We start from the raw sequence: 26,797 nt of genomic DNA on the forward strand, positions 1-26,797 counted from the left end.
TTTGATAACAAGATCAAAACTATCTATGCCTCATTTCTTTCTCGGACAGCCGTTCATGTCTGCCATACCACCAATATGAGTCAAACTAGTCCCTCGCCTCAACAGAATAACATTCCTTTATTAACGGAGTTTGATCCCATAACAAGCATCGAAGTCAGGGAGAGCCTAGTAAGGGTTAAGTCTGGCTCCCCCGCCGATCCCTTTCCTCCCCGCTCCTGTGCCAAAATTTTACCTTTATTTGTGGATACCTTAACCGTTGTTTTCAACCAGTCTCTTAATCAAGCCACATTCCCCCGAAGATGGAAACAGGCACAGGTGAAGCCCATTCTTAAAAAACCCTCGGCTGACCCTAGCCTGCCAGCCAACTATCGTCCTATCTCTTTGCTCCCCTACTTTGGGAAGGTCCTGGAGCTCTTAGTTAATAAACGTCTCACGACCTATCTAGAGACCCACAGGCTCCTCGATCCCTCCCAATCAGGCTTCCGTGCGGCTCATAGCACGGAGACCACACTTATTGAGGTAGTGGACAATATCAGACTGGCCCTGGATCGCCGAGAGTCGGCAATCCTGGTCCTTTTGGACCTGTCGGCAGCATTCGACACAATCTCCCACAGTATTCTCAAACATCGTTTGTGGGAGATTGGTGTCAGAGGGAGGGCCCTGGACTGGTTTGCGAGCTATCTGGCGGATCGTTTTACTAAGGTTTCTGTGGACGGGATTACCTCCCGTTCCTACCCAGTAACGGTCGGGGTCCCGCAGGGCTCGATCCTCAGCCCAATGCTGTTTAATGTTTACCTAGCCCCGTTGGCCGACATCATCAGGTCTTATGGTTTTGACACCCTATCATATGCCGATGATACTCAGCTGTTAGTGACTTGTGATCCTGACCAGTCTGATGTCCAAACACGTTTCAAGAGCTGTTTAATTAAGATCAATGACTGGATGCATTTAAACAGGCTTCAGCTTAACGGTGGGAAGACCGAGGTAATCCTATTCGGGAAGGCTGAAAAGTTCTGGACCTGTGACTGGTGGCCTCCAGAGCTGGGTACCTGCCCTACGCCCAAGCTCGCAGTGCGTAACCTGGGTATTACAATTGATAATTCTTTATCTCTGAAAACCCACGTAAATCAAGTGCTGGGGACCTGTTTTGGCATCATGCGTCTGCTACGCAAGATTTTTAAATGGCTACCCATAGAGGCCAGGAAACCTCTGGTCCAGGGTCTAATCATCAGTCGTTTAGATTATGGCAATGCCTTATTTACAGCACTCAACCAGGATCAACTCTGCAAACTACAGATTCTCCAGAACACGGCCGCGAGGCTTGTTCTGGACCTCCCTCCACGCACTCCCTCTGCTCCCATTTTGAATACCCTACATTGGTTGTCAATTCGCCAAAGAGGGCGCTTTAAAATCCTATGCCTTACGCATAAGCTGATGCAAGGCACCGGCCCTCTATACTTGGCAAAAAAACTTCAAAGGTACGTCCCAGGACGCTCGCTGCGGTCCAGCGCTAGACCTCTACTTGTCCAACCCCGTGTCCGGACTGCCCGCAATGGAGGTCGCTCTTTTTCATACCAGGCTCCCACGCTATGGAATAGACTTCCTTTGGATTTACTTTCCATAACCGACCATCTACTTTTTCGCAGAAAGCTGAAAACCTGGCTCTTTTCCCAACAAGCTTAGGCACATCAATATAACGTCACTGTCCAGTCTCTTTGTCTTGGTTGCGAGCGCCCTGCGACCTTTGGTGATTTGTGCGCTATATAAAAATCTTTGACATTGACATTGACATTGACATTGACAGGGCACTGCTGTGAGTGATAGGCCCCCACCCCTCCTGTCTCAGGGCACTGCTGTGAGTGATAGGCCCCCACCCCTCCTGTCTCAGGGCACTGCTGTGAGTGATAGGCCCCCACCCCTCCTGTCTCAGGGCACTGCTGTGAGTGATAGGCCCCCACCCCTCCTGTCTCAGGGCACTGCTGTGAGTGATAGGCCCCCACCCCTCCTGTCTCAGGGCACTGCTGGGAGACATCAGGCACCCCCCCCTGGGACCCCCCCGACAGTACATGGCATGTGTGTTACACCTGGACGCAATGGCAGAAGTCACAGTCACAACATAGGGACAGTCTGTGGCAGTGGCCTATGCACTCACCTGATACCCTGGTCGCCCATACAGCATGGAGTACTGTGGGAGGATCACATCCAGCAGAGCCATGTTCTCCTCCAGGGTGAATGGCTGTGTCCTCTCCACAGCCCTTGACATGGTTCCAGGGAATCAGTAGCAGCAGCTGGGTCGACAAATGCAAAGATGTGCAGGCAAGTGCTCCCTAATGGGACCTGGCTGCCTTATATGTGCCCTTCTGCCCAGTCTCATGCACAGGAGTACAGAGTGATTGGTCACTCACATTTGCATCCTATGTTTCCACCAATCCCTTCAAACCTAGCAGTCTGTGGGTTCTCTATCGGTTTCATTCTCCTGCATGATGTCAGCCCCACAAACACATTGCAACAAAGTAGAAGAATTCCAACTGACTTCTGCTGTGCACCTTCCAGAACAATTTCGAATTTTGAACTTGGTCTCCATGACAACCAGCATGCATGTAGGCCTTAATACTTGTCCCCTATGTAATTTGGAGCATCACACACAGGTACGGTGCGTTTCGGGGCCCTAGGGCACCCCAAATGCATGGCAACGGCCCGTACATGCATGCCTACGCTCACTATCACTATGGGTCTGCACGCGTATGCGTACCCGTAGTGGTACGGACCGTACACACGCATGTACGCTCACTATCACTATGGGTCTGCACGCGTATGCGTACCCGTAGTGGTACGGACCGTACACACGCATGTACGCTCTCTATCACTATGGGTCTGCACGCGTATGCGTACCCGTAGTGGTACGGACCGTACACACGCATGTACGCTCTCTATCACTATGGGTCTGCACGCGTATGCGTACCCATAGTGTTACGGACCGTACATACGCATGTACGCTCTATATCACTATGGGTCTGCACGCGTATGCGTACCCGTAGTGTTACGGACCGTACACACGCATGTACGCTCTATATCACTATGGGTCTGCACGCGTATGCGTACTCCTAGTGATAGTGAGCGTACATGCGAGTGTACGGTCCGTACCACTACGGGTACGCATACGCGTGCAGACCCATAGTGATAGTGAGCGTACATGCGTGTGTACGGTCCGTACCACTACGGGTACGCATACGCGTGCAGACCCATAGTGATAGGGCCGTACACACGCATCTACGCTCACTATCACTATGGGTCTGCACGCGTATGCGTACCCGTAGTGGTACGGAACGTACACACGCATCTACGCTCACTATCACTATGGGTCTGCACGCGTATGCGTACCCGTAGTGGTACGGACCGTACACACGCATCTACGCTCACTATCACTATGGGTCTGCACGCGTATGCGTACCCGTAGTGGTACGGACCGTACACACGCATGTACGCTCACTATCACTATGGGTCTGCACGCGTATGCGTACCCGTAGTGCTACGGACCGTACAAATGCCTGTACGCTCGCCATCACGATGGGTACACATACGGCAGCACTCCCACAGTGATTTGGGAACATGCACAGGCCCTCTCAGCAGCAGTACGGCGGTTTTTACACATCACTGTGGTGATAGGCGACACACATGTAGGAATAGGGCGGACATACTTGTCCATGGATGGACATACTTGTCCAGGAATGGACATCAAGGCATCGTCTGTGCATTACTACATGTGTGGGGCACAGGTGTCACAGGCTGTGATGTGGAACATGCCTCCTGAGTGGAGAAGGCACCAGATGTATGATGAGATGTGTACATGTGTACTGTGTGAGGGTGCAATGTGTGCCAGGCATGCCCTTGACTCCTTTGACATGTGTGCATGTGGGACTGCGCACTTGGGGTGAGCGTCACTGGCATGGCACGGACACCAACACACGGAAGTGTCCCATGATGCCCGGTACAGGGGTCATGACACATGACTTGTCACTACCCACAGTGCACAATGTGACTATGTCATATATGTGTCCGGGATTTACATCAGGTTGATGTTGTAGCACCCTCAAAAGCTGCAGCCGTTGCAGCAACCAACATGTGGCTGTGTGTAGATTGTCATTGCACACTGTTCCCAACACCATGCCACATGTGTTATCGGATGTGAGGTGCACATGTATGCATGGGACACGGAGTAGCGTGACAAGGCCATGTCAGCAAACTCACAAGGAATGTGTGGTGAGTCATGACATGTGCACCTTCATGGCAAGGTGTGTGGGCTGGACTAGTGTAATGTCATGTGACCTGTGGCTCCAGTGTTCCGCTACCAGTCTCTGCAATCGGCATCACACTTCTGCTGATGTGTGGGTGTATGTCACTCCTGTCTTGCGTCGGGCAGTGCACTTGCACTGGGACACAGCTATTTCCATGGCGTGGCATGGGGAGGTTCTCAATCACCGTGTGTAGCTGGGTCTTGGAAGGAGTGTCACCTTGCATCCATACGTGTCCTGGGCATGTGGCACATGCCTGACTCCCTATGTGGCATGTGTGTATTGCCAGATTTACATGTGCTCAGTAGACATGAGTTGTTCTCGTAGTGCACTCACTCTTCCTTGTCACTTCCAAATTACTGCAGAGCGCCTCCTGTTGCCCGAAGAATTCCAGACTTGGCTACCATGCAGGAGAATGACAGGATCCGGCTCTACCGCTTCACCCAACCGTTGATTCTGGAGCTGACGGCGAGACTGGCACCACACCTGCAACCGCAGCACAGGCATCCTACGGCACTGACACCCCAGCTGAAGGTAATGGCTGCCCTACATTTTCTGGCCACGGGTACCTTCCAAAATACCATAGCTCATGTTGATGGCATGTCCCAGAGCATGTTCAGCGGTGTGCTGCATGATTTCTTGGAGGCCATGTTGATTCACCTGGATGACTTCATCAAGTTCCCAACCCCTGAACAGATGACTGAGGTCAAGCGTGGATTCTATGCCCTGGGAGGGATGCCCCATGTCATTGGGTCCATAGATGGGACACATGTAGGTTTGGTACCACCACACGCACGGGAGGTGGCGTACCGCAATCGGAAGCACTACCACTCCATCAATGCCCTTGTGGTGTGTCTGTCCAATATGGTGATTTCACATGTCTGTGCTCGTTTCCCAGGATCAGCACACGATGCCTACATCATGAGGCGTAGCGGGATGCCTGATATGATGATGCAGCTGCGCAACGAACGGGCATGTGTTGTTGGTGGGTACAGTCTGTCTGTCCTGTATTCTGTATAGCCGACCAGCACGACCGCTACACCAGTTCTAACGATGTCCATGTGCTTCCCATGTAGGGGACGCTGGCTATCCCAACATGCCTTGGCTGCTGACACCTCTCCGCAACCCCATCACGCCGGCCCAGCTCCGCTATAACACCGCCCATGGCCGGACAAGGCGAGTGATAGAGAGGACGTTTGGCATGCTGAAGAGCCGATTCCGGTGCCTCCACAAGACCGGCGTTGCACTCCCTTATGCCCCGGCGAAGGTCTGCAAGATCTTCATGGTCTGCTGCATGCTGCACAACATGGCAGTTGAAAGAGCTGTGCCACTCATCCTGAATCAACATGACGAGGACCATCCACCCGTGGAGGACGAAGGGCTTGGCAATGGGGCTAGTGATGTGGAGGATGTGGAGCCGCAAGAGGACATCCGGACTCGGCTCATACGCGACTTCTTTGCTTAGTGGTGAGTACCAGGGTCTGAGTGTGCACGCATTGGTCCCCGTGTGGCATGCGTTGTGATGTGTGTCTCCACCTGCATGTATGGCACGTGGGTCAGAGGTGTGTGTGGGTGTGTCACTGGAGTGATGGTGGCAGTGATGGTAGTATTTCCCCAGTCATAATTGTGACCTAGCATGTTGTCATCCATACATGTGTCGAGTAACTGCACATGCAAGTGGCTGTGCTTTTTGTGGCTGACTTCTTGTGTGTCTCTCTTCCCCAGGTACCTGCGCATGCCGTTTGCTGGTTGCATTGTTGTGGCACTGCTATTCCTCATGGACATGACATTGTGGGCTGACTCAGCGTTACAGGCACGGACACGTTTGGAAGTCTCCATGGGGTAAGGGATGCATCTGGGGTGTATTGGGTGTGGCAGTTGTTCACGATGTGTGCACACTGCCCCGGTCGGGGTTTGGTTCCTCTGCAGACATGTGGCATCCCCATGGGACACGACATGCAGCTGGGTACACCTGAATAGATGGGCTGCCTGGTTGTCAGTCATCAGTGATGGGATAGTGGATTGTGATGATGGCATCAATGTGTGTGACACTGCCCTCGGACACATACGGTTAACATTGTCTTGACATGGCGTGGGACTTCCACATCAGCGGATGTATGGTGTATGGCAGGCTCTCCGTGAGCAGCTGTGGGTGTTTAGCTGTTAGCCGATGCTTGTGTGCCAGTTCCATGGCTATCATGCATTTGTGCTGCAGAAGGGGGGTGCCAGTGTTGGAGCCACATGTTACTCCACATGATGTGTTCATGTGTACTTCAAGTTGCCTCTGCAATCCCAAAAACATGACTAATAAAGGTGTCCCTATGCCTCCAAGGTGCCTCTTCTCAGTCAATGCTGGTGTGTTGGCACGGTGCATCCTGCATGTCTGGCATGGTATTCCCTGATTGTGGCTCTGTGTCAATGTGTCGAGTGGCAAGATGCAAGCTGTGTGTGTGTGCTGAGACTGTGTATTGGGCATGATGTCCATGACTGTGTGGGTATTGTGACATGTGCCATCCCCATGCATCCAACGTTGTCCATGACCCCATTCTCTGCATCCACCGGACTGAAGCTTGCAGGACATGGTTCTGCCACCTGTCTACACATACCTGGGTGCCCCCCAGGACACGGGCCAGGATCCCTGACCTCTGCGCATGACTGTTGCTGGACTCAATGTGTCTGTCAGCACGGTTGTTCGGCCACCCCCTCAGCTGGTTCTGACCATCACGGGTGTGTATGGTGCTCCATGTCTGTCTTGCCTAATAAACTGTGACCCATGTGTCCTGTGCCAGACTCAGGCCCCAGGGTGTGGATGGTTGAAGTGAACAGATGACTCAGGCATGTTTAGACTGTACAAGACACATGTTAGGTAATAATGCTACCAGCAGGCATCTACTCTTAATAGTGTGATTTATTATTGGGGGGGGGGGGACAAAGTGAGGGGCTTTCCGGGATTAGGGAATCCAAAGTTCAGTAGGGGAGTTGGTGTCCTTGCCATTGGAAATCCTCAGAGTCCATGCCACAGTCTTTGTCAACATTGGTCAGCCAGTGACCAGCAGGGCCATGTGGCAGAGAATGTCTCTTGATGCTGTGATGCTGTTGCTCCAGTGGGCCAGGTGCCAGGCCAGGTGTCCTGGGAGATGGTGATGTAGCAGCCACCCTCACGGTCCTTTCCGTGGACGACCCGGCTTCCTGCGGGGAACGTGAAAAAAGCACTCCCCAAAAGCACAGATGTAGTCCTCTCGAGGAGGTTTCAAATGTTATAATAACATTTGAAACCTCCTCGAGAGGACTACATCTGTGCCCGAGGGACACACCCCAAGTTTTGGGGAGTGCTTTTTTCACGTTCTACTCACTCTTTTTCGGAAAGCGAGACCTTGGTGCACGAAACAACCAATCAACAACCAAAGTACCACTACGCAGTGCGTGTACTACATACCCCGTTTTGTTCCTGCGGGGAACCTCAGCAGCAGGCCGTGACGACGTCTGGGATGCTCCGTCGGATGTTTCCTCCTCCTCCTCATGATCCCTCCCTGTGGGTGGTGATGTTCTCCGCCTTCTGGCACAGGGAGGGTCGGCCATGGTGTCGGCCATCCGACGGAGTTCAGCGTGAATCCCCTGGGACGCCGTCACTTGCTCAGCCTGTCTGTCCTCCATCCTCCGTTGGTGTACCTGTAGACAGGCTATTAGCTCCGCATGTTGCTGGGCCTGCTGGACCTTGATCCCCTCGAGGACGGACACAACCTGGGCCATGACCGTGGTGTCCTGCCGGTATGAGTCCAGGATGTTACGGACATGTGAAAATACCGGATCCCCAGCCAACTGGTCAGGCTCGCGCCTCCGCCGTCCTCCACTCCCACCACCCCTGCCCACTTGCGTCTGGCCTGCACTTGTGGGAACATCGGGTCTCCGGGACCCCTGAGGGGTGGCATTGGCGTTGTCGCCTGCCTCCTCCTGGGTGCCCGGGACACCGTGTCCCTCCTGGCGAGCCTGGCTGCATTGTGGTGTTGGGGCAGGAATCCTGGGTGTCTCCTGGGATGTGGCAGGAGTGGGGGTGGTGGTTGGCACGGTTGTACCTGATGCAGGTGCTGCAGGTGGTTGGACACCAGAGGGGCCAGGTCGGTCGGGGTCGTCCGCAGAGTGGTGAGAGTGGTCGCTGCCGGTGGGATCGGTCTCCTGCAGATCCGGGTCCTGTGAGTGTTCCCCCCCAGTGTTGGGGGGTGCAGCACGACGTTGACCTGTGTGTGAGAGAGAAAATGTTAATTTTGATCCATGCAACATCCATGTTTCATCCGTTACAAAGTTGGCACATTTCCTCTTGGAATTAGGATCTGTCTTGCATTCCACTCACAGTGCACTTGTGCATGGGTGTGTCCCTTGGGCACCAATTTGGCCCCTTTAACTATGTGTGGCACAGTCTTACTTGCTGCGTCAAGTGTGACTGCAGTCAGCAGTGGAGTGTGCATGTGTGGCGAGCCATGCATTTGCGCCTTCCTTGTAGCACTGTACATGTGCACATGGAGTGGATCCACACACTTATATGATGCAGGTGGCTGTCCTTGTGCTCGTGTACAGGTTGTGACATGGCCCTGCGTTTTGCCATGATGAAGAGGGGGGGTTCTGGCACTGGCCACCCTTGTCTACATGCACGCAGTCCACCTGCTGACGAGCAGACATTCCCACACACCAAAGGACTGATTTGCTCTCCCTGTGTCTCCCTCCTTCTCTGTCCCCCTCTCCCTCCCTCTCTGTCCCCCTCTCCCTCCCTCTGTGTGTCAGCCTCCTCCCTCTGTCCATCTTCCTGTGTCTCCCTCCCTCTCTGTCCCCCTCTCCCTCCCTCTCTGTCCCCCTCTCCCTCCCTCTGTGTGTCAGCCTCCTCCCTCTGTCCGTCTCCCTCCCTCTCAGTCCCCCTCTCCCTCCCTCTGTGTCCCCCTCTCCCTACCTCTCTGTCCCCCTCTCCCTCCCTCTCTGTCCCCCTCTCCCTCCCTCTCTGTCCCCCTCTCCCTCCCTCCGTGTGTCAGCCTCCTCCCTCTGTCCGTCTCCCTCCCTCTCTGTCCCCCTCTCCCTCCCTCTCTGTCCCCCTCTCCCTCCATCTCTGTCCCCCTCTCCCTCCCTCTGTCCCCCTCTCCCTCCCTCTCTGTCCCCCTCTCCCTCCCTCCGTGTGTCACCCTCTGTCACCTTGGCCCAGCTTCCTGGGCACACACTGTTGGCAGATCTTTGAGTGTCCCTTGGCCTGTTGATGTGAGTTTGTTTCTGATCTCCAGGCACCCATTTTGTCTGCTGTGTGTCTGTGCGCTGCTGCTGTGGTGGTGTGTGCTGCCACTCTTTCACAATGTTGGCTGTTCATTAGCTGCTGTCATGTGCAAAACAGTGCCTTCACCCCCATGTGTTGATGCAAGGCGTCCGCCATTTGCTGGCAAGTCATTCCTGTGTTGGGACACAGTGTTTGTCTGGCTGTGACCTAGGCCATATGGGCAGAGGGCATTGTTGTCTGCTTTGGAGTCGCACTATGTGATTTTTTTGTGCCCAGCCTCCCGCCATCCGGGTTACCGTGTCATGTGTTGTTGTCTTCTGTGGCCTGTGACTTGACATTGTCCAGCTGGGTGCATGGGGCATGGTGGCAGCAGTGGCATGTGCCTGCTCATGGAGTGTGGTTGAGTCATGCTATGGCTTGTGGTGGTTGCGTGCCTGTTAGTAATTTTGGTTGTGGTTGCAGTTCCCCCCATGTGAGGTGCGTTGTTTGTGTACTCACCCGGGTCTCGGAGTCCTTCTACTCCTTCAACTGCCTCCACCGGCAGTATGGCCATCACCCTCTCCTCCCAGGGATGGTACTGTACGGGTCTGCGGGAGGGCCCTCCTCCGGTGGCGTTGGCCTGGTCGTGTTCCTCCTGCCTCTTGGCTCTGACCCTCCTCCGCAGATCGTACCACCTGTTCTGGCAATCCTGCTTGGTCCTCCTGGTGTCCGCAACGGCATTCACAGCATCGACGATGGTCTGCCACATGGCTGTTTTGGCTGCCTGGCTGGTGCTTCTGACCAATGTTCCAAAGATCTGTGGCTCAACTCTGAGGATTTGATCAACAAGGACCTCCAACTCTCGGTGACTGAACTTTGGATTCTTGGTAGTGGGCATGGTGAGGGGTGTGGGTGGGGATGGTGTGGGTGTGGGGGGGGTGTGGATGTTGGGGGGGGTGTGGATGGTTGTGTGTGTGTGTGAATGTGATGAGAGGGTGTTTGTGAGGGTGGTCGTGTGAAGGTGTGCAAGTGTAAGGTGTGGTGTAGCTTGTAGTCTGGTTCTGTGGTGTCTGGCAGCAGTGAGTCTGTTGCAAAGGCTCATGGTTTGTGTGTGTGGGCCCTTTTTATTGGTCCATGGGTGGGTGTGGCAGTGTTTGAATTTTGGGTGGGTGTGTTATAAGGAGTGGTGGTGTATTGGGCCTCTGTTTGTTTTTGACAGTTGCAGGTCAGTGATTGTGTTATTTTAGTGGTTGTTGGCCATGTTTAGTGGCTGTGTGCCTTTCGAATGGTGTATTCTTGTGTTGTTTTGTTTTGTCCTTGTTGTGTACGTGCGTTTTGAGCGTGTGTACGGTGTGTACATGGGCCATTTGGTTGTACGATTATGTCCTTGTGTGTGGCTTTGTACGACTCGTACATGCGGTTGTGATGTTGGGGCATGGGGTGCGCTCCGTACTTAGGAGGTTGTGTTGGGGGTGCGCCAGGAACGTACTGGGGTGTAGGTACACGGGGGGTATGACACGTACTGGGGTGGGGGTGTGGCTCGAACGTACTGGGGTGTAGGTACACGGGGGGTATGACACGTACTGGGGTGGGGGTGTGGCTCGAACGTACTGGGGTGTAGGTTCACGGTGGTACGACACGTACTGGGGTGGGGGTACGACTGGAACGTACTGGGGTGTACATGGACGGTGGTACGACACGTACTAGGGTGGGGGGGTGTACATTGACGGTGGTACGACACGTACTGGGGTGGGGGTACGACTGGAACGTACTGGGGTGTACATGGACGGTGGTACGACACGTACTGGGGTGGGGGGGTGTACATTGACGGTGGTACGACACGTACTGGGGTGGGGGTACGACTGGAACGTACTGGGGTGTACATGGACGGTGGTACGACACGTACTGGGGTGGGGGGTGTACATTGACGGTGGTACGACACGTACTGGGGTGGGGGTACGACTCGAACGTACTGGGGTGTAGGTTCACGGTGGTACGACACGTCCAGGGGTGGGGGTACGACTGGAACGTACTGGGGTGTACATAGACGGTGGTACGACACGTACAGGGGTGGGGGGGTGTACATTGACGGTGGTACGACACGTACTGGGGTGGGGGTACGACTGGAACGTACTGGGGTGTAGGTACACGGGGGTATGACACGTACTGGGGTGGGGGTGTGGCTCGAACGTACTGGGGTGTAGGTACACGGTGGTACGACACGTACTGGGGTGGGGGTACGACTGGAACGTACTGGGGTGTCCATAGACGGTGGTACGACACGTACAGGGGTGGGGGGGTGTACATTGACGGTGGTACGACACGTACTGGGGTGGGGGTATGACTGGAACGTACTGGGGTGTACATAGACGGTGGTACGACACGTACAGGGGTGGGGGGGTGTACATTGACGGTGGTACGACACGTACTGGGGTGGGGGTACGACTGGAACGTACTGGGGTGTACATAGACGGTGGTACGACACGTACAGGGGTGGGGGGGTGTACATTGACGGTGGTACGACACGTACTGGGGTGGGGGTACGACTGGAACGTACTGGGGTGTGGGTAGACGGGGCTATGACACGTACTGGGGTGGGGGTGGGGCTCGAACGTACTGGGGTGTAGGTTCACGGTGGTACGACACGTACTGGGGTGGGGGTACGACTGGAACGTACTGGGGTGTACATGGACGGTGGTACGACACGTACTGGGGTGGGGGGGTGTACATTGACGGTGGTACGACACGTACTGGGGTGGGGGTACGACTGGAACGTACTGGGGTGTACATAGACGGTGGTACGACACGTACAGGGGTGGGGGGGTGTACATTGACGGTGGTACGACACGTACTGGGGTGGGGGTACGACTGGAACGTACTGGGGTGTAGGTACACGGGGGGTATGACACGTACTGGGGTGGGGGTGTGGCTCGAACGTACTGGGGTGTAGGTACATGGTGGTACGACACGTACTGGGGTGGGGGTACGACTGGAACGTACTGGGGTGTACATAGACGGTGGTACGACACGTACAGGGGTGGGGGGGTGTACATTGACGGTGGTACGACACGTACTGGGGTGGGGGTACGACTGGAACGTACTGGGGTGTGGGTAGACGGGGCTATGACACGTACTGGGGTGGGGGTGGGGCTCGAACGTACTGGGGTGTAGGTTCACGGTGGTACGACACGTACTGGGGTGGGGGTACGACTGGAACGTACTGGGGTGTACATAGACGGGTGGGGGTATACATATACGGGGGTACGTGTCGGATGTACGGGGGCTGGGGGGAGTGTTGGGCGCGTATGCGGGCACATGTCTCCATGGTTGCTGTAGGAGTTCGGTGCGGACGGTGTTTTTCCATACGGTTGTAACCTCGGACGCACGGGATGGATCGTGATTCCTCGGTCGGACTTGGCTTTTCACGTTTGTAAGGTAAATCGTCCGAGGACGTGTCGGACACATTTTCCGACCCGAGGACGTGTGGGGAATGATTCCCAGTGCGGTTCGTATGGACTTTTTACCATGCGAATTGTGATTGCCAGTTCGTACGGCACTTGTACGATTCGTACGGTAAAAAGACCGGATACGAGTCGCACGGGGGAATTTTTTACCGGATCGTAATCGGCACCTTAGTCTTTCAAACAATCACTTATAGAAACACATACTTATTCATACAGGAACTCTTCCAATGTCTCACTCTCACATATACTCACTTATTTACACCAATAGTCACATATACTAGTTTAAAACATATGTAGTTACTCATAAAGACACTATTGAGTCAGTCATTCACTCACTAACACACCCATACACACACTCATCCACCCATGCAGTCCTGCACACATGCTCTGATCAACACATACAAACAGTGAGTCAATCATTCATGCACCTATGCACTACGTAATACCCCCCACCGAACCATGCAGACACTCAGACTGATACTCAAAAAACCAACTAATATCCTATATAGACACCCATGTAGATACTCACCAACCCATGCAGCCACTTATACACAAAGTGAGAGACTGATACAGATATTTATATATTTAAACATTACTCACTAAGCCATGTATTCACTATGATACACTTAATCAGTCAGTTACACAATCAATTTTTCAATAAGAAATCATCCATTTAGACAGTAATATACCCATTTATTCTTTCATCGACCTTGAGATATACATATATAAAACATATTTAATTTTCAGAAAAACACACATTCACTGGATGATGTCATCAGTGATGTCATTTGAGATGTCATCAGTGATGTCATGAGTGATGTCACTGACCATGTCATGAGTGATGTAATATGTGACGTCATCAGCAGTGCATTGCGGGCGCGCGAGTTATAGTTAGCTTAACTAACTATAACGGGGCAATTTCAATGGTTTTTTACGAGTAAAATGTCCAGCTAACTATAACGTGTGTGAAACCTATGGTTTTTTTCACTGAATTTCTAAAGTTTTTTAAATGCTAATTCCTAACTATAACATGTGTGAAACCTATGGTTTTTTCACTGAATTTCTAAGGTTTTTTAAATGCTAAGTCCTAACTATAACGTGTGTGAAACCCATGGTTTTTTCAGTGAATATATATATATATATATTCACTGAAAAAACCATAGGTTTCACACACGTTATAGTTAGGAATTAGCATTTAAAAAACCTTGCAAATTCACTTAAAAAACCATAGGTTTCACACATGTTATAGTTAGCTGGACATTTCACTCGTGAAAAACCATTGAAATTCCCCTGTTATAGTTAGTGTAGGCAACTATAACTCACGCGACCGCAATCCTCTGCTGATGACGTCAGAAATTACATCACTGTATTTAGACACTTATTTACCCATGTCTTCTTCCATTAATTTTTAGCTATACATATATTACAAATATTTTTTTTTCAGAAAGACACATATGTCATCAGTGATGTAATATCTGACGTCATCAGCAGAGGATTGCAGTCACGTGAGTTATAGTTGCCTGCACTAACTATAACGGGGAAATTTCAATGGTTTTTCACGCTTGAAATGTCCAGCTAACTATAACATGTGTGAAACCTATGGTTTTTTAAGTGAATTTGCAAGGTTTTTTAAATGCTAATTCCTAACTATACCGTGTGTGAAATCTATGGTTTTTTCAGTGAATTTGTATGGTTTTTTAAATGCTAAGTTATGTATATATATTTTTTTTTAAGGTTTTCCACCGTGCGCGTACCGAATGCGCACGGTGCGCTTCGCGCACCGTGCGCGCGCTGTGGGCGTACGGTGCGCTTCGTGCACCGCACGCCCACGTTACGCATTTCGCGGAATTTTTCCGTTTCTACCGTACGCGCACGCTACGCGCACCCCGCGATTTCTCGAAAAAAATTTTTAAGAAATGTTGGCACTTGGGGGTCCTTCTGGGACCTCCTGACAAAGGCTAGGGGGTCAGGAATTGTCCACCCTGCCCCCTTTTCACGTTCTCCACCTTTGTTTTTCTTCCCCTGAGACTGCGAGAGACAAAATGGCGGCCGACCCTTCCTGGTTTCGACCGATTCGAATGTTTACTAAGATCTAACAACCAATCAGAATCGCGCTCGCGCACGGCAGCGTGCGCGTACGGTAAGCTTGCCGTACGCGCTCGGAGCACGCCTATAGATATATATATTGATTTAAATGCTATTTTCTCAGGAACTACTGAACAGATTTACACCAGACCTGCAAAAGGCACATCCCTGACCTGAGGACTACCTCTCTGCCAAATTTCTAGTAATTCTGTTCAGCCGTTCGGGCTGTAGCTTGGACTAAAGGTCCTATGGAAAAATGCATGGGGAAAACGCGTTTTAGGACCCCCCCCTTTTTATCAGCCCCCACTTGACGAATCACCCCGAGACTTTCAGGGTAGGAGCTGAACGGAGCGCCCCATTAGTTTTGAAAATTTCGCGAGGATTCGTCAACCGAAAATAGAATTTTCAGATTTCCTATGGAAACTCGGTCCTAACTATAACTATCTACTGGCGACCGCCAGTAGATTATATATATATATATATATATATATATATATATATATATATATATATATATATACCAAGTTTGCTAATAACTTTGGCGTCGTTTGACAAATCTTAGTGAAATTCTCAGAAACAAAAGTCTACCCAGGTCAGCTCCTGTCCTGAAAGTTTGGGGGTGATTTGTCTAGCAGGGGCTGAGAAAAAAGGGGTGTCCCAAAACACGTTTTCCCCATGTTAATTTCAATACGAAATTCTGCGACGAGCTACAGCCCGAATTGCTGAATGGAATTACCCCAAATTTGACAGAAAGGTAGAGCTTGGTTCAGAAAGCGACGTTTTTTTAAATGGTGTAAATTCGTTCAGAATTTGTTGAGAAATTCAAAGAATAAGAGTAAAAAAATCATTTTCCCATAGGAAACTTTGTGCAAGTCTAGAGCAGAAACTACTGAACGGAATTACTCCAAATTTGGCAAAAAGGTAGTGCTTGGATCAGAAAGCGACCTTTTTTTTAAATGGTGTAAATCCGTTCCGTAGTTGCTGAGAAATTAGAAAAATAAAAGTTTCGATATCTGGGCGGAGCCTAAGTCCTGTGCACGAACTTCACTGTGATTGGCTGTCAACACTCCAAACCAGGAGGTGTTGGCAGCCATCTTGTGACTCGGCAGAAGCGAGTCACCAGAAAACAGAGAAACAAAGGTATAAAACAAGAGAAGGGGGCAGGGTAGAAACACCCTGACCCCTAGCCCTGCACAGTGGGGTCCCAGAAGGACCCTCAGGGCCAAAGAAAGCCTTTTTAAAAAAAAAAATATATATCGGTGGAATTCGCGCTGGGGTTGCGGGTTTCCGCGTTTTATTTTAATGAGACCCCGGGATGGGCTAGGTCCCGGTGGCATTTAAAAAAAAAATAGCAGGGGCTCGCTGGGGCTGTGGGGGCCCACTGGGGTCCCTGCAGACCCGGGGCTTCACTCATGTTGGGAGGGGTGTTGCGCGGCCCCCCCTCCTGGAGCCCTCCATGTGCCTATAACTTTGGCGTTGTTTTACGAATCTTTACTAAATTTTCCTGAAAGTTTCTCTTTTTTGATCAGCTCGTATCTTGAAAGTTTAGGGGTGTATTGAGGACGTACAAGGTTGGTTGTTGATTGAAAGCAAGTTTATTGCGAGATCGGAGCCATCCAGCTGCGAAGACATATTACAGGGTGATTGATCAAGGGGGGGCTGAGAAAAAAGGGGGGTCCGAAAAAGTGTTTTGTCAATGCATTTTCCATAGGAAATTTTAGACAAGGCTACAGGTCAAACTGCTGAATGGAATTACGACAAAATTGGCAGGGATAAAGGTCTTGGTCCAGAAAGAGCACTTTTGTTGAAATGTGTAAATCTGTTAAGTATTTTTTGAGATATTAAAGGAAAAAAAGATATATATATCTGGACGGTGCCTAACTCCCGAGCATGAGCTTGCCTCTAATTGGCTGCTAACACTTCAAAGCAGGAAGTGTTAGCAGCCATCTTGTGCCCCACATCGAGTGAAAATATAAAAGAAAGTTCCTGGGGACAATTTAATATACCGAAGCTCTGTCTGTGCGAGAGACCTCTTTCACGCTTCATCTCCCTACATCAGTAGGTAATGCACCCTTTTCCCCCATCAACAGTATACCTCCAACAACATTCTTGAGCCCTCAAGTCTCCCTCTGTGTTGTATTGTCAGCTCACAGCTCTTCGGGTGCAAGTTCTCGGACCCGCAGTTGTATCTGTGAAGCCAAGACTGGAAATATACCGCAGGTCTCTCTCTGCAAGATACCCCGTTCACGCTCCCTCTCCCCACATGACTGTTTCTCAGCTATCCCTTTGGAAGCCGATGGCCCGCACCTTTCCCTATACCAGTTGGCCCTCATTTGTTCCTCTGCGAGCTGGCCCGCAGCTCTCCCTCTGCAAACTAATGGGCCACAGTTCTCTGTCTATGAGCCTGCCAGTCGGCTCACAGCTCTTCATCTACGAGCCAGCCCGCCGGCTCGTAAATCTCTGAGAACAGATGCAATGGAGGCAACGATCATGCAGGTCGGACACTCAACACTGCTCCAACATCCCCTAGCAGGAGCTCCTTGTCTGTCATCCCCCCTCACCCTCATCCCCCATAAACAAATTTGACAATCATGTTAGGTTGGACAAATAAGAATCTTAGTCATGTATGGATTTACATATAAAACATTTTATTAAAACCAAACAACAACAAATAAAACTATGTACAGCCATGTTGTGTCATCGCTGGACCATTTGTGAATCACAGCCTGCAAGACAAAAAGAAAGATAAGATGGTGCGTCATGCGTCGGCAAAGGAGAAAGAGAAAGAGAGATAGAGTGAGGGAGCGAGAGAGAAACAAAGAAAGAGTGTGAGAGAGAGGAAGACAGAAAGAGAGAAAGAGAAAGAGAGGAAGAATGAGATACAAGGAAGAGAGAAAGAGAGAAACAGTGCGAGCGAGAGGAAGAGAGATTGAGAAAGAGTGAGAGAGAGGAAGAGAGACAGAAAGAGTGAGAGAGAGGAGAGAAAGAGTGAGAGAGAGGAAGACAGAGAAAGAGTGAGAGAGAAAGAGTAAGATACAAGGAAAAGAGAGAGAGAGAAACAGTGTGAGAGAGGAAGAGAGAGAGAGAAAGTGAGAGAGAGAGAAAGAGTGAGAGACAGGAAGAGAGAGAAAGAAAGAATGAGAGAGAGGAAGAGACAGAGAAAGAGAGAAAGTGTGAGAGAGAGAAAGGATGAGATGGTTAGGGAGAGGGAGTGTTGACACTGGAGAAAATCTTCGCAGCTCACCTTTGTGCCACCGGTGTTTCTCCAACCACATGCCGGGACATAGTGCACCCTCAAGTTTAGTCATCTGATAGTATAGAATTAGAAATTGCAGAATACATACAACTGCATACGTTTAATTCTCTATTTCGGCAATGCTCACTCAGGCTGCTACAGCCCATCCACTCCCACTGCTCGGAGGTGTCTGTGTGCTCTTGTGTGCCCAGGCTGCTACACACTATCCACTCCCACCGCCCAGAGGTGACTGCCTGATGCTGCAGAACGAAGCCTCACTGCTCACCTTCTGCCACCAGCATTTGTGTAAGAGGGTGCACCACATGTCGAAGCAACTTTCTGAGGCATTGTCAGGATGGCCACGCATCATCGCAGGTTGTACATGCGTTCAGTTGTGGTAGTGTTGGGGGTGGGACATCGATTCGTGAATCACAGCCTGTTAGATAAAAATCAAGATATGATTGTGCATCATGTGTCCATCAAAGGAGAGAGAGAGAGAGAGAGAGAGAGAAAGAAATAGTGAGAGGAAGACAGAGAGAACAAGAAAGAAAGAGTGAGAGGAAGACAGAGAGAAAGTGAGAAACAGTGAGAGTGAGAGGAAGAGAGAGAGAAAAAGAAAGAAAGAGTGAGAGTAAGACAGAGAAAGAGTGAGAGAGACGAAGAGAGAGAGAGAGAGAAACAGTGAGATAGAGAGAGAAAGAGAGAATAAGAGAGAGAGAAACAGTGAGAGCAAGGAAGAGAGAGAGAGAACGAGTGATAGAGAGGAAGACAGAGAAAGAGAGAAAGAGTGAGATACAAGAAAGTGAGACACAGTGTAATAGCCGAAGAGAGAGACAAACAGTGTGAGAGAGAGGAAGAGAGAGAGAGAAAGAGTGAGAGAGAGGAAGAGAGAGAAACAAAGAATGAGAGAGAGATGAAGAGACAGAGAAAGAGTGTAAGAGAGAGAAAGGAAGAGATAGAGTGAGAGAGAGAAAGAGTGTGAGTGACAGAAAGGAAGAGATGGAGAGGGAAAGTGAATGTTGACACTGTGGAGAAAATCCTCACAGCTCACCTTTCTGCCACCGGCGTGTGTCAAAGAGGGTCCACCATGTGCCGAAGAAACATCCTCACCCATTGTGTACACACGGCGCAGCGGAGCTCACAATTCAGTTTGAGTGTTGATTGCAGGATGGCCACGCATCATCGCAGGCCTGCTAGACAAAAAGCAAGATAAGATTGTGCACCATGCGTCCATCACGGGAGAGAAAGAGAGATAGATAGAGAAAGAAAGAGTGAGATGAAGACAGAGAGAAAAAGAAAGAAAGAGTGAGAGGAATACAGAGAGAAAGAGAGAAACAGTGAGAGTGAGAGGAAGAGAGAAAAATAAAGAAAGTGTGAGAGGAAGAAAGAGAGAAAGAGTGAGAGAGACGAAGAGAGAGAGAAACAGTGAGACAGAGGAAGAGAGAGAGAGAGAGAAAGAGTGTGAGAAATAGGAAGAAAGAGAGAAAGAGAAAAACAGTGTGAGAGGAAGAGAGAGAGAAAGAGTGTGAAGGAGAGAAAGGAAGAGATGAAGAGGGGCAGTGAGTGCCCATACTGTGGAGAAAACCCTCACAGCTCACCTTTACCCCACTGCTGTGTCTCCAACCACGTGCCTGGACCTAGTGGAGCCCTGAAGCTCCCACATCTGAAACATAGTACAGAATTAATAATGGCAGAGTATATACGACTGCGTACGTCTAAATCGCTGTGCCGCCGCTGCGCACCCAGACTGTTGCACCCTATCCACTCCTGCCGCCCAGACATATTTGCCCACCGCTGCGCACCCAGGCCTCACTGCTTACCTTTTCGCGGACAGGGCACCCTCCACATTATGCAGTCGCGCTCCGCAAGCCTACAAGTCTTACATTTGGAGCTGCGTCTTGATTTTTCAATGGCAGAGGACATACTAGTGTACCTATCATCATCGCAGGTTGCACACCCGCTCAGTCCTTGCGGTGCCACTAACTCTATGACCAGTGAGGCCACGCACGTTGTGGTAGGCCCCCCTGTTCGATGGCTCAGGCCTACATGAGGTGTCCAGACCACCGGGATGGGCCATCACAGTGCATGCAGTGGGAGCAACTCTAAAATGGCGTAGAGCACGTGTGCCCGGTCTTATTTATTGGTAGGGTCATGTGTCATGTGACGTCTGTGCTGGATGGTTGTAGTGTGGGTATATACTAGCCGTGAAGGAGTGGCTGTGGCATAATGACATCTAGACCTGTGACCAGCAGATCACTACAATGAAAATCTGGGCCATGTAGCGTTGTTGTCCTTTACGGTAAGAGTAAGCAGAGTGGGCTGGCCTGGCGTATGCCAGTCCTGCGTGAGGCTGTGAAGAATGACTCCGGAGCTATGGGCGTGGCTCCATCGTGAGCTGTATGAGGAATCAACTGATGTAGTGCTGCCATCACCCGGGTCGCACACATCAATGTGTCACTCTGTGAGCCAAGTCCCATTAACATGGCCAACAAGGACGGTACGGGGAATCACTGACCCTACAATCATCTATAGTTCCACACAAAAAAGATGGTGGACATGACACATCTGTGTGGATGTGAATGTTTATTTCACATTCATTGGAGTATTGCAGCTGTAGCAATACAGGGCCATGCAAAGTCAAAAAATTTCAGTTTCTGGGATATTGAGGGCAGCCAATTAGAGACAAGCTCATTGTCGGAGTTAGGCTGAACCAACATATGTACTTTTACGATCACTCCGCCAATCCCCACGCACTTATAAATTCACTATACACTCTCCTTGCAGTACTCTAATCATCCAGTTCTACGTACGTACTTGTACAATGACCAAGACAAAGTTACATAACCAAAGTTTTCTCCCACTGTCAAAGGTAAATTAGTTGCATACGCTGTCCAGATCACTATGTAATGAGGTAGGGCCCAGGGGCAGCATGTGGCATACATAATGAACACACGGACACAGACAGATAGTGGAACTGGGTGAGGGCAAGTGCGATTGACTCCTTTTTATTACTAGGGTCACATGTGCAGTGATGTCTGTGTGGATGCGTGTGGGGTGAGTGTAAGCCAGCCCTCTGGGAATGGTTGGTGCTGGCAACAAGTACAACAGTAATCATTGGATCAGACACAGAGATTCAATCATATCAATTATTTGTGCTGCACTAACGTAGGGGCACCAGATGTGAAATAATACACAAAAGATTCTATCGCAAAGGGTCCATGACTTGTGGTACACTGAGGTAGGGGCACCAGATGTGAAATTATACACAAAATATTGTATCATAAAGGGTCCATGAGTTGTGCTACACTGAGATAGGGGCATTAGAAGCATTCAGCGTGTGCGCAGCCAGAGATGATGCGTGGTCCAGGCGGGCCCCACTGGGATCAATGTCACTTGCTTACTGGACTGCGTCATCTTCAATTACGACTCAATGTTAATTGTGAGCCCTGCAGTCCACAATGAAGATGTAAGGCAGTAGTCAGCACAGACATCGAGGAATGGTTTTTGTCACTTCTTCTTGACAAAATCCGAGGACATAGAGTACAATTCTGTCTGCAATTAATAAATCATGTCTCAATGTAAATCGTGAGCTCTGCTGACCACAGTGTAGGTAACAAAAGTTGAAATATGTATGGAATACATTGTCGAAATGTGTAGGTTTCAGGGATGTTATAGTTAGTTGGCTACTGGACTCTGAAATTAATGAATGAAGACTGAATTCGAACTGTGAGCTCTGCTGGCCGCAGTGTAGACTGCCATTCAGTGTTCCTTTGGACTTGCAAGATGAATTTGGTGATTGCACTAAAGCTATAATTGATATCAAAAAAGTTCTTGAAGCAAGGATACTAAAAGGATATTATTTAGGTCTTGAAGATGTTCTAGTTAGTTGACTACCAGACTCTGTAATTAATTAATAAAGACTCAATATTAATTGTGAGCCCTGCTGACCACAGTGTAGGCCAGAGGCAGCGGTCAGCAAGGGCCCACAGCCACGTGGCGTTCAGTTGAGCTGCAGAGTTATTGGCAATTCAGCGTGTGTGCAGCCAGCGATGATAAATGGTGCACTGAGTTAGTGACACCTGAAGCAACCAGCATGTGCCGAGCCTGCGATGAGGCGTGATCTGGGCAGGCCGCACTGATTGCAATGTCTTTTGTCTAATGAATTCTGCCTTAATAAGGCTACGTGGCGATGACTTGTGGTGCAGTGAGTTAGTGGCACCTAAAGCTCTCAGCATGGGCGCACCCTGCGACGATGCGTGGTCCGGGCGGGCCGCACTGGTAGCAATGTCTTTTGTCTAATGAATTCTGCCTCAATAAGGTCACGTGGCGATGACTTGTGGTGCAGTGAGTTAGTGGCACCTGATGCACTCAGCGTGGGTGCACCCTGCGATGATGCGTGGTCCGGGCAGGCCACACTGGGAGCAATGGTGTGGCATTCTCTGATGTTAATGTAGCATAGCAACTAAGTGGTGATGTCATGTACATGGTTGCCTAGGTTTTGGAATGTATACTTTCCGATTGCTTTGGACCTAATGCCTGAACTGGATGTGGTTTGGATGGGTTCTTCATTCCTTGGATATTAAACTCAACCTGATCTTCATCACCATTTGCCTTCTTTGTGATTCTTCTGGTATGAACAGGATCCTACACTGGCGTAGTCGACAGCTGGAATGTGAAAGAACCCAACAACCTCAACTTCTTGAATCTGTTTCATCCCTTAAGGTACTGTACTTCCTGCACTGCTTACAAGCAACGTTAAGCAAATACTAAGAAGGGTTGGGAGCTTCGCCGCACACTCTCCCTTTAGATATTTTTATGGGTTGGGAGTTGTATTATCGGTGCGGGCTCGCCTCTGTATTGAGTGCAAGGATTTGTCCTCCCTAATTCCTGGTGGTGTTGATGTGGCTATCCTGACTGACGATTTTTTTTTGTGCTGAAGTCATTTGTGAATTCTCGCTCCACACGAGGGTCACAATTTAAAGCAGAATAACGAAGTGGGTTATTGCCCTCCAAGAATATGATTTTGAAATAAGGTATATTCCTGGGGTGGAAAATTGCATTGCTGACATTCTTTCTAGATTGGTTGATAATTGTCCTGATGACGTGGTTAATGATGATTTTGATGATGCTGATGTTCATGTGTGCTCAGTTACAGGGGAGATTGTTAGGGAAAGTCAATGGCGAACAAAGCTAGGTTCAGATCCAGTACTGTCTGAGGTAATTTCTCTCATCCATAAGGGTTGGAACACAAAAAAAGATAGTTCTGAGCAAGCTTCAAAATTCTGGGGTGTCAAAAACGAATTGGCTTTGTGTAATGATCTACTGGTATGAGGGACTAGACTTGTTCCTCCTTCTGAAATTCGTAGAACACTTATAGACTTAGCTCATGAGTCTCACTCGGGTATGTCCAAGACAAAAGAGAGACTACGGGCCTCCTACTGGTGGCCTGGAATGGTTCTACAAATGGAAAGAGTTATTAGGGACTGTATGGTGTGTGGCATGAGTGGGAAATCAAAGGTGGTGAGGGTACAACCAATGGTTATCCGACAGCTTCCACGTGGACCTTGGAAGGAAGTAGCCTTAGATATTGTGGGTCCTATCCACTCAGATGTTCATCAGGTTTTTATCTTGGTACTTCTTGATTTTTTTTCTAGGTGGCCTGAAATTCATTTTAGTAGTAGCATAGAAACTTGTCAGGTGATCAAGTTCCTAGAAGGACTGATAGCCAGAGAAGGCTATCCGGAATCGATTCTTACAGATAATGGGGTACAGTTAGTGTCAAAAGAAATGAAAGCATTCCTTAAGAAACTAGGGATCAAACACAAGAAATGCTCCATTTACCACCCAGAAACCAATGGAATGGTGGAAAGGTTTAATAGAGTGCTGAAGGACACAATCTCTTGGACAAAAGGTGTTGATCTCAATTAGAAGGAGGAAGTTCTAAAAAAAAAGTGGAAAGTTAAAGATTAACCCCACATAGCTCCACTGGGAAGTCTCCTTTCTTTCTTTTCAAAGGTAGGGCGCCTTGTACTCTAGTGGAACCCTTCTGGGTTAGGCTTCTTGAGGAATCAGTTGCTAATTCTCTCTCATCTGTTCCTACGTCAGGTTGGTGTAAGAGAGAAGAAGCTAAGTGCTTGGCTAGAAAATCACACTTTGACTTAAAGAAGTCTACCAAGGTTACAAAAGTCAAAGTTGGAGATATGGTAGTCATAAAAGTTCCTGGTACAAAAATTCAATTTTCAAAAACGATTACGTTATTAAGGTTTGCAATAATGCGATGAGAACTCATGATCACAGGATATGGCATTTGAATAGAATATCTCTGTGTCCAAGTTCCTCCATTTGTTGTAAAGATTTTTCAGCAGGTAATGATGAGTTGAATGGTGGATCTTCTCAACGTGTCTCTACCAGAATTGTCAAGAAACCTGACTATTTAAAAGACTATGTATCGTAATTGTTTTTTTTAAGGGGGAAGATGTGTGGCATTCTCTGATGTTAATGTAGCATAGCAACTAAGTGGTGATGTCATGTGCATGGTTGCCTAGGTTTTGGAATGTATACTTTTAGATTGTTTTGGATCTAATGCCTGAACTGGATGTGGTTTGGATGGGTTCTTCATTCCTTGCATATTAAGCTCAACCTGATCTTATTCTTCATCACCATTTGTCTTTTTTGTGATTCTTCTGGTATGAACAGGATCCTACACATGTCTTTTGTCTAATGAATTCTGCCTTAATAAGGCTACGTGGTGATGACTTGTGGTGCTGTGAGTTAGTGGCACCTGAAGCACTCAGTGTGTGTGCACCCTGCGATGATGCGTGGTCCGGGCAGGCCGCACTGGTAGCGATGTCTTTTGTCTACTGAATTCAGCCTTAATAAGGCTACGTGGCGATAATTTGTGGTGCAGTGAGTTAGTGGCACCTGAAGCAACCAGTGTGGGTGCACCCTGCGATGATGTGTGGTTCGGGCGGGCCGCACTGGTAGCAATGTCTTTTGTCTAATGAATTCTGCCTCAGTAAGGCCATGTGGCGATGACTTTTGGTGCACTGAGTTAGTGGTACCTCTGGCGCTCAGCGGTTACGCAGCCTGCGATAATGGGTGGTCTGGGTGGGCCGCACAGGGAGCAATGTGTTTTGCCTACTGGACTGCGCCACCTGCAATCGTGACTCCTTCTGAATTGTGAGTCCTGCTATCTGCCGTGTAGATCGAACGCAGTAGTGTGTACAGACGTAACTCTGCGGTGCTGTGCCGCTGGGTTCGCAGGGGGCTTGTGTCGAGGATGCCTGCGATCATGGCGGCAGCCACGTGGCAGGGTGAGGGCCGCCGCTCTGGCAGATGCGTTGGCCTTCACGCAAGTGAACGACGCCCAGAGCCTCAGCCGATTTATTCACACTTCTACTCTGGAGTGGCGTACGTTGGACCAGCACACTGCGCTGCCGCTTACAGGGGACGACGACACAGGTACATGACTGAGATCTTCCCCACTGTCTGAGGTAACATGGTTGTGTCCACTGTCCACAACACTACAAGCACCAGAAGTATATGTACATATGGAGAGGTTTGTGCTCTGCATAGTGAGGTCTGTCTAGCACATCACCGCTACACTTGGTATTGTTTGCATTATTATTGGTGGGAGACTTGCGTCCTTCACACATGTTTGGTTGCCACATCTCGCAACATTCAGCTATTGTGTGGCTGAGGAGCCATGCCGTTTTTGGAAGGTTCACTGTCCTGTTGTGCCCTGCCTCGGTGGTAGTAGGGGGGTAGTCCGGGGGAGGTCCTGAGGGTGGTGGCAGTGGGTTTTGTGGCCTTCTTGGGTGTGGCAGGTGCATGATCAGTAGCTATATGACATGAGTTGGTCTTCAGATGTGATTCTGGGCAGGGCTCCCTTTCAGACTGTAGGTAGTAGTCCTACATTACACCAGTAAAAGATACATGTTACATTCCTACTGCTAACGCAGCTTATCGCCTGTTTTATTATTATTATTAGCGTTAGTTGTTGCTCTCATTTGTGGCGATTTTTTTTTGCGGAAGCTATTGCTGGCAAACTGGCGATATTGGCTGTTTTCACCAGGTTGAGAATGGAATGATAATTTAAAATCACTGAAAAAACTTTAGGTTTAATGAACATTATAATTAGAAATTAGCATTTAAAAAAAACTTTGAAATTCACAAAAAAAAACATAGGTTTCAGGAACGTTATAGTTACAAATTATCATTTAAAAAACTTTTGAAATTCACTGAAAAAAACATAGGTTTCAGGGACGTTATAGTTACAAATTAGTATTAAAAAACCTTAGAAAGTCACTGAATAAACCATAGGTTTCAGGGACATTATAGTTAGTTGCACATTTCACTCGTAGAAAACCATAGAAATTCGGCCGTTATAGTTAGTTGAGCTAACTATAACTCACGCCCCCGCAATACACTGCTGATGATGTCACATATTACATCATTCATGACATGGTCAGTGACATCACTGATGACATCA

This window comes from Triturus cristatus, chromosome 3_1, assembly GCF_964204655.1.
Source record: "Triturus cristatus chromosome 3_1, aTriCri1.1, whole genome shotgun sequence".
Taxonomy (NCBI): Eukaryota; Metazoa; Chordata; class Amphibia; order Caudata; family Salamandridae; genus Triturus; species Triturus cristatus.